Genomic DNA, 10192 nt, shown 5'->3' with positions numbered 1-10192 from the left:
ATAGTTTGAAACAGGGAGAGGTGTACCCCTCACTCTATATGAAAGTACAATTATTGACTAAATAGTTTGAAACAGGGAGAGGTGTACCCTTCACTCTATATGAAAGCATATTTAGTGACTACATAGTTTGAAACAGCGAGAGGTATACCCTTCACTATCCATGAAAGTACATTTAGTGACTAAATAGTTTGAAACAGGGAGAGGTGTACCCTTCACTCTCCATAAAAGTATAGTTAGTGACTACTTAGTTAGAAAAAGGGAGAGGTGTACCCTTCACTCTATATGAAAGTACAGTTAGTGACTACATAGTTTGAAACAGGGAGAGGTGTACCCTTCACTCTATATGAAAGTACAGTTAGTGACTAAATAGTTTGAAACAGGGAGATGTGTACCCTTCACTCTATATGAAAGTATAGTTAGTGGCTACATTGTTTCAAAAAGGGAGAGGTGTTCCCTTCACTCTATATAAAAGTATAGTTAGTGCCTACATAGTTTGAAACATGGAGAGGTATACCCTTCACTCTCCATGAAAGTATACTTAGTGACTACATAGTTTGAAACAGGGAGAGGTGTACCCTTCACTCTCCATGAAAGTATACTTAGTGACTACATAGTTTGAAACAGGGAGAGGTGTACCCATTACTCTCCATGCAAGTATACTTAGTGACTACATAGTTTGAAACAGGGAGAGGTGTACCCTTCACTCTATATAAAAGTATAGTTAGTGCCTACATAGTTTGAAACATGGAGAGGTATACCCTTCACTCTCCATGAAAGTATACTTAGTGACTACATAGTTTGAAACAGGAGAGGTGTACCCTTCCAAGTATTAGTGACTACATAGTTTGAAACAGGGAGAGGTGTACCCTTCACTCTATATAAAAGTATAGTTAGTGCCTACATAGTTTGAAACATGGAGAGGTATACCCTTCACTCTCCATGAAAGTATACTTAGTGACTACATAGTTTGAAACAGGGAGAGGTGTACCCTTCACTCTCCATGAAAGTATAGTAAGTGACTACATAGTTTAAAACAGGGAGAGGTGTACCCTTCACTATCCATGAAAGTATAGTAAGTGATTACATAGTTAAAACAGGGAGAGGTGTACCCTTCACCCTCCATGAAAGTATAGTTAGTGACTACATAGTTTGAAACAGGGAGAGGTGTACCATTCACTCTCCATGAAAGTATAGTTAGTGACTACATAGTTTGAAACAGGGAGAGGTTTACCCTTCACCCTCCATGAAAGTATAGTTAGTGACTACATAGTTTGAAACAGGGAGAGGTGTACCCTTCACTCTATATAAAAGTATAGTTAGTGCCTACATAGTTTGAAACATGGAGAGGTATACCCTTCACTCTCCATGAAAGTATACTTAGTGACTACATAGTTTGAAACAGGGAGAGGTGTACCCTTCACTCTCCATGAAAGTATAGTAAGTGACTACATAGTTTAAAACAGGGAGAGGTGTACCCTTCACTCTCCATGAAAGTATAGTTTGTGACTAAATAGTTTAAAACAGGGAGAAGTGTACCCTTCACTCTATATGAAAGTATATTTAGTCACTACATAGTTTGAAACAGCGAGAGGTATACCCTTCACTATCCATGAAAGTACATTTAGTGACTAAATACTTTGAAACAGGGAGAGGTGTACCCTTCACTCTCCATAAAAGTATAGTTAGTGACTACTTAGTTAGAAAAAGGGAGAGGTGTACACTTCACTCTATATGAAAGTACAGTTAGTGACTACATGGTTTGAAACAGGGAGAGGTGTACCCTCACTCTCCATGAAAGTATAGTAAGTGACTACATAGTTTAAAACAGGGAGAGGTGTACCCTTCACCCTCCATGAAAGTATAGTTAGTGACTACAAAATTTGAAACAGGGAGAGGTGTACCCTTTACTCTTCATGAAAGTATATTTAGTGACTATATAGTTTGAAACAGAGAGAGAGGTACCCTTCACTCTTTATGAAAGTATAGATAATGACAATATAGTTTGGAACAGGGAGAGATGTACCCTTCACTCTCCATGAAAGTATAGTTTGTGACTAAATAGTTTAAAACAGGGAGAAGTGTACCCTTCACTCTATATGAAAGTATACTTAGTGACTACATAGTTTGAATCAGGGAGAGGTGTACCCTTCACTCTCCATGAAAGTATACTTAGTGACTACTTAGTTAGAAAAAGGGAGAGGTGTACACTTCACTCTATATGAAAGTACAGTTAGTGACTACATGGTTTGAAACAGGGAGAGGTGTACCCTTCACTCTCCATGAAAGTATAGTTAGTGACTACATAGTTTGAAACAGGGAGAGGTGTACCATTCACTCTCCATGAAAGTATAGTTAGTGACTACAAAATTTGAAACAGGGAGAGGTGTACCCTTTACTCTTCATGAAAGTATATTTAGTGACTATATAGTTTGAAACAGAGAGAGAGGTACCCTTCACTCTTTATGAAAGTATAGATAATGACAATATAGTTTGGAACAGGGAGAGATGTACCCTTCACTCTCCATGAAAGTATAGTTTGTGACTAAATAGTTTAAAACAGGGAGAAGTGTACCCTTCACTCTATATGAAAGTATACTTAGTGACTACATAGTTTGAAACAGGGAGAGGTGTACCCTTCACTCTCCATGAAAGTATACTTAGTGACTACATAGTTTGAAACATGGAGAGGTATACCCTTCACTCTCCATGAAAGTATAATTAGTGACTACATAGTTTGAAACAGGGAGAGGTGTACCCTTCACTCTCCATGAAAGTATACTTAGTGACTACATAGTTTGAAACAGGAGAGGTGTACCCTTCACTCTCCATGAAAGTATACTTAGTGACTACATAGTTTGAAACAGGGAGAGTTATACCCTTCACTCTCCATGAAAGTATACTTAGTGACTACATAGTTTGAAACATGGAGAGGTATACCCTTCACTCTCCATGAAAGTATACTTAGTGACTACATAGTTTGAAACATGGAGAGGTATACCCTTCACTCTCCATGAAAGTATAGTTAGTGACTACATAGTTTGAAACAGGGAGAGGTGTACCCTTCACTCTCCATGAAAGTATACTTAGTGACTACATAGTTTGAAACAGGGAGAGGTGTACCCTTCACTCTCCATGAAAGTATAGTAAGTGACTACATAGTTTAAAACAGGGAGAGGTGTACCCTTCACTATCCATGAAAGTATATTAAGTGACTAAATAGTTTGAAACAGGGAGAAGTGTACCCTTTACTCTTCATGAAAGTATATTTAGTGACTATATAGTTTGAAACAGAGAGAGAGGTACCCTTCACTCTTTATGAAAGTATAGATAATGACAATACAGTTTGGAACAGGGAGAGGTGTACCCTTCACTCTCTATGAAAGTATAGTTAGTGACTACATAGTTTGAAACATGGAGAGGTGTACCCTTCACTCTCCATGAAAGTATAGTAAGTGACTACATAGTTTAAAACATGGAGAGGTGTACCCTTCACCCTCCATGAAAGTATAGTTAGTGACTACATAGTTTGAAACAGGGAGAGGTGTACCCTTCACCCTCCATGAAAGTATAGTTAGTGACTACAAAATTTGAAACAGGGAGAGGTGTACCCTTTACTCTCTATGAAAGTATATTTAGTGACTATATAGTTTGAAACAGGGAGAGGTGTACCCTTCACTCTCCATGAAAGTATAGTTAGTGACTACATAGTTTGAAACAGGGTGAGCTCTACCCTTTACTCTGTATGAAAGCACAGTGAGTAAGTACAGTGTGGCAATTTACTGTTTGCAAAGTGCAATTAGCACATTGTAGAAAAATATTAAAAATGGCACATTATTTTTTAAGCAATATGGAAAGAAGTAAATATTTTGCATTAATTACTAGCCCAAAAATTGCCATTCTTTGTAGTATGATATCAATAGGATGTTTTATTATCCGATTCAAACATTAATAACAGAAGTTATACATACAGAATTTTTACAAGCTAATCCAAAGAAATGAGAAGTAAACACATTAGTCACATCATGTGGGAGAAACATGCCTATTTTTCCGAACAGGAATCTTAAGAAAGTGACCAGTTGTACACATGAACCGTTTAACTTGTTTAAATCTAAAATATGGGCACAATTTTACTACTGCATCATGTTTAGCTTAATGAAGGGTTTGTTTGAATCTGACTCTCAAACTTCATGTAATATCAATCTAATTGTGACTTGAGAGAAACATTTTTCTGAAAAACAAGAGGACATCATTTTTTTGAAACTAATTCATACAATGGGTGACTACTTGGCCAGGAACAGAGATAGGTATATCTTTCACTCTTCATGACAAAAAAGTGGGTGATTGCTGAGTTTGAAAAAGGTAGAGGTGTCTGCTTTACTCTCCAGGAAGCATAATGAGTGACTACTTAGTTTTAAACAATGTGAGTGTAACCTTTACTCTTCATGAAAGAAAAATAATGACATATGTTAAAAACAGGGAGAGATAAACCCTTCACTTTCAATAAAAGCATAGTGAGTGACAAGTAGACTTGGAACAGGGAGTATATTAACCGTCACAAGCCAATATTACATTTAAGGGGTTGAATACATTATTTCAGTTCATGAATTTTCCATGCAAATTTTTTATGCATTTGATTTTGACAAGGATTTATACACTGTGTCCCTTCACTGTGATTGAAATTACAAAAAAATATTTTTAAATATGGACTCTAACTTAAATTTAGACAAAAATAAAAAATGCATACCTCATAAGAGTAACCTCACCTGAACATAAAAGAGGATGTACTGTTTGTATTCATTGTTCATAATCCAAATTCTGATGACAGTATCTATATATACATAAAATTAAAAAAGATAAAGAAATAATTATTTATTCATAGGCTAAGCTTCCTCTCCAAGGTACTTCACTTAATGTTGAGGCAACTGTGGGGGGTCTAGTTTTGGAAATTCAGTTAAAAAACTTTATCATATGATCATATCTCATTTAAACTTTATCATCATAATTTATTTCAAAGATATTCATTCTTGGGAAGCATATCAAAGAGTTTCTGAGGGCATCGCTCACTGTAGCAATACTAAAGTTAATTTCCAGAAACTAAAAACTCAAGACAAGACGCAGTTGCGATACTTTATAAATTTGACAGCCATGTTGTTCTGTTCACTGAACTGCATCAACAAATGACTCACCCGCAGCAAGTTGTTCAGATTCAGGACTGTGGCAAAACGCAAAAACATGCGTCTTTACTTTTCTTTCCCCATCCAAACAAGCAGCTAGACATTGAAAGAAGCCTCAAAACACTTTTCAAAGATTAAATAATGTAATATATATAATGTATTTTTTACAATTACGGTAAATTTGGCGCTACTCTCCGCCAAATTGCATTGAAAAAACAATTTGCGGTATTTTCCAAAGAAAGCAACTAACGCTCAACATGGTATTTTTCGTCTGCGTTCGTATCCGCCTACTACCGAGGAGACGAAATTGACAACTAACGAAAGCAGAGTTCTGATTGGCTTGAATCAGCCATTTTAAAGATCCAGTTCCTGATTCCTGATGGCAATATAGCCGCTTATTTTTTTTGCAAATGAAATTCTTATTATTGATATGATTGATTTTGAGGAAACGCAGGAAACAATTTACACAATAAAAATACAGGGCAAATTGCATAACCCCCCGCCTGATAGTTCTATTCTTTGGATTATATTTTCTCAATTCGATCAACTAAAAAAGCTATGGACAATCAATAAATAAACTCAGTAATAACAAAGTTTCATTCATGTAAAGAAATATAACCATGTTTTTAGCACTCTTGAAAGTCTCGAAGGAAGACAGTCAAAGAAATTTAAAAACAGGCCAACAGGCCGTAAAAACACTATTTAAAAGCGACAAGTGGAAGTAACACTGAACTTTTTGCACAGGCTTATTGAGGAAACCTTGGGCAGACCTCGAGAGCAGATCAGTGAAAGCCTGAGACAGAATATCGAGGGTTGCACCTGCTCGAGAGTTCTTACAAACGTCTCTGAAGTTTGCATAAGCCATGCAGTCCAAACACGAAAAACCTTTTATTTCTTTTGAAAAATAACAATAATGCGAAATAGACAATTTTAAACAAATGTTTTAACATTCCTCTAAATGCATTCATGATCGATTTGCAAATTCTCTTCGATTGAGTGATTAATTTGTTTGGTTTAGCTCAGATCGGTTTGTTTGCACAGACTAATGCAAACGCTGTCGTTAACCAATCACTGCACGCGTTTTATTGTGTTTATTTTATGAATAAAATATTTATCTTCAATGGGAGAAATGTGTTTTTGAGACTGTACTCTAAATTTCTTGATTTCTTTAGGAATAGTTTTCAATGCCTCATGACATTTGAAATGGCAAAAAGATACACATGCTTGGTAGATAACTCCCTATTATTGTATCATCTTACTTTATTAATATCTCACTTTAAAAAAAACGAAAATTCTAGAAGAGATTGGAAATCGGTGTTTACAGAAACTTAAATTTAGAGCTTAAACATTCTGTTCCAAACCACCCGTATGATTGTGCGTGTAGTCATCTGCGACAATTGTTTAAAGTTGTGTACATCGAAAGAGTTTACATTTAAAAAATATTTTGACAGAAAAACAAACTAATAGGATTTCCTATTCAAGTTATTTTTCCTAAATCTATCGGACCACTTCACATTTTGGCACAGTCGCGAGTTAAATATAATAATTATTACGTCATTGTTCAAGGTGCAAAATAGAAATTGCCGTCATTTAATTTTAGCTCGTGTGAATTCATTCCACAGGGAAGTCTACTGAAGGTCAACATTTCTCCTTTCATCTTTGTTTATGTAAACGTTAAGGAATGATAATTTAATTTTGATATAACGAAAACGATCAAACAATATCATTTCAATGGTAGTTTTCCACTTAAGTTTCTTTTTGTTATAAGTGGATGAAAATGTAGTTAAATAAGTTAATTGTGAATTTTGACATGACATCATGGCAACCATAGAAGACAGATCATCACTACACATGACGTCATTTATGATAGTTCATATTTGAAAGTGCTAAAAACGGTAACGGCATTGCTTCGTCAGCCATAAACTATAATTGGACAACTTATAAAAAAAATTTCTTCAGTCGCAGTTTGTTTTTTATTACTTAAGAATACTTTACTTGATTTTTTGAATGCTTAAAAATAATGTGTATCCATTACCAAATAAGGTTAATTGTGTAGTAATTACATTTTGCTTCATTGCATTCCGATTTGAAATAGATCTGACATTTATTTTCAATATAATTTCTGATTAAATCACCAACTGAGCAAACCGATACCTTCGAATGGAATTTTTTTAACTTACTTATGAAACCACGCAATCGGTAGGGTAGCCATCCAAATGTTTTTCTGTTTACTCACTTTGAAAACAACAGATTTCAAAAAGAAAGAAAATAATAATAATGCTCTAAAATTTACATAACTAGCGTCGGTGTTATTAAAACTCACACACTCACTGAGTGTGGCTTCAAAATCATCTCATAACCATCTAAAGGCAATGTCTACTGCAACGATTGCTCCACAAGAAATATTTCAGCAAAAATCTTGTTATGAATAAAGAAATAGTTTATCATTGATTAGCGGGAGTGCGTTTTTAGTGTCGCAATCGTTGAGTGTGATGTGAGGGCGCTTTTAGAACACAGGCACAAAACTTGCAGGATAGTTAATGTCTATACTACTGCACAGTGCACATACAACACTAGTTCTTTCTTTGCCGCATCGTATGGTATGTTTGTGCTTAATTTTGTCTGCGTGTTTTAATCAACTTTGTCTCTTGCGTAAAGTTTCATCATTAATTTATATTTTTTTAAACGTGCCGAAAACAATGTGATGACGAGATGTCCATATTTCGATTACTAAAACTGGCGTGGATACATTCATTCTGAGTCTTCTTCCGGATTAAAGCTGTCATTAAAAAGCAATAGAGTACGTTTTGAAAGGAAGTGAGAAAAACAATTTGAAAAATCGTGTTCCGTTGCGTGACTGTTTGTGAGAAAACAATTTTATTTTCGTTCCTTGCGACGAATGTGATTTGCGTTGGAGGTGCACGCAATATTGACGTCTGGTTTAGATTTAATTAACAGTCCATAAAATATACAGTGTTGTTGAAAGTTTTGTCTTTATAGATTGTATCAATATAATTTCTTGATCAGCCACGTTGGGATGTCGAACATCGAGTCTTTCTGATGTAGTCAAGTGGAATGTCTTCATCGGGAGTGATCTGATGTTGAAATTTGAGTTTTTGTATATAATACTTAAGTCAAGTGTTTTCATTAAGAGTGATTTGATTTTGAATCAGAAGTAGTCCTTACATAACTCGTGTGTATATTCAGGAGTGATCTGATATTAAAACTTGAGTAGTTTTGTAAGCAGTCTAGTGTTTGCTTGAGGTGATTCAATGTTGAATCTTCATCATAAGTGCATGATCTGACTTTGAAATAGGCTTTTGACTCGCATTGACTCCAGTGCTCGCATAACAACTTGGCCGAAAGCTGAGCACTGATAAATAATTTAAAAATTAGAGATTGCCAGTCTTCTTTCACTCATCTAATTTTATTGCTGAAATTTTGCGCATCAACATTCTATTATTACACTAATCACTTATGATAACTTTTATATTTTTCACTCACACCGAGAAATTCATCATTTCACATTATCAGAAATTCATCATTTCACTTCTGAAAATACAGCTTGTGCAAAATTGAAACTGTCGTGTTTAGTAATTGTGAACAGCTAACAATATTGAATTAACGTTAGCATCGCGACGCCATGGGAAAGTTGTTTCGTCTCCACTAAACTATTTACATAATTCCCACGTATTTTAATGACATTATTATACGTTCTCCTGCTGTTCTATAAACTAATCAGAGAGACTTTGCCAGTGAAACGAACGTTCTTTTTATAAACAATATGACTTGCAATATATTTACTAAAAACAAAACCGTGAATCTCAAAACATGTAGACCCATAAATAGGATGACAGTATTAAAAGATGAAAATTTTGCGTTATTATCGCGTCGGCATATTTGACCTGTTCTTCGTTTGAACCATTTTAAACTCTGTTGCCATGTCTGCATGTGTAACGAAGTAAAGGGATCTATTTCAGTAACGAAGACTTTGCGAGGAGGAGGAAAGGATGTTGGAAATGGAGTAACGAACTAAACACTAACAGTGTCTCAGTGGGGTGGGGAGGAAGGGGAGTGGGAAAAAACACGAAGTATAAGTTACCCAACAAAAAATGATATGTTTGATAACTACTGGATCCTGGTCTTATTTTAGTTACAGCTTTGCAACATCGGCTAGACATGCTGTATGTTAAATCAATGTATCTTTTGCGCGGATCGTAAACGTCATTATCTAACAGACAAACTACGAGCAGCTCTTTTCGACTGCTTCTGCATAATCGTAATTTAATGAGTGTATTTAGCGAAAAACTCTCATCTAAATATATGCTGTGATGATGCTCTAAGCTTCTTGCATGCTGCCTAGTAATTAGTCAGGTCTTTTTTAAAGGCAGGTCTCATTCCATGGATGTTTGGAGGCCAAAGCTACAATGAAAACACTTTTTTCACTTGCCATTCATGACAAACCTCGTGACTACGGTCGTGTTTTTTTACTACGGTGTGTTTTTATGTCTTATCCAATTTTTTAATGTGATCAGGAAGGTAAAAAAAATTTAATCCAGAGTGCCCAAGCTTTTCACCTTGAAGATCACGGGGGGACGGGGTTAATGCACTTTCAAAGTTGAGTTTCGACAAAATTTTCGAGCGTGGCAAAAAGGTGGCTGTATTTTTCACGAAAATGAAATTTTTCTCTTTGAATTCACGTTTTCCTTATTGACTGTCCTGTATAAATGCCTTTCTGCCTTTTAAAAGATTTTCAAAACAATTTAAAAGGTTCCTTGCCCACTAGATTAATTCCAGCCAAGTAGCCTTGTGTTAATGTATTTTAAGTGACCTGCATGTGGGCTGGTCACATGAAAAAGAAAGTTGTCAAGAAAATTCTAGGTTTTCTTCAGGTGCTCTGTTTCCACAGCAAATGTTAACAGGCTTCATATAAACCAGGGGTGGGCAACTTCTACAGTCGGCGGGCCAGTCAAAAACCCCTCAGGGGCCGAACCCTGCCCGCGGTCCGCATGTTGCCC

The sequence above is a fragment of the Xenia sp. Carnegie-2017 genome, unplaced genomic scaffold, assembly GCF_021976095.1.
Source record: "Xenia sp. Carnegie-2017 unplaced genomic scaffold, XeniaSp_v1 HiC_scaffold_16, whole genome shotgun sequence".
Lineage (NCBI taxonomy): Eukaryota > Metazoa > Cnidaria > Anthozoa > Malacalcyonacea > Xeniidae > Xenia > Xenia sp. Carnegie-2017.
This window is presented reverse-complemented; position numbering follows the sequence as displayed.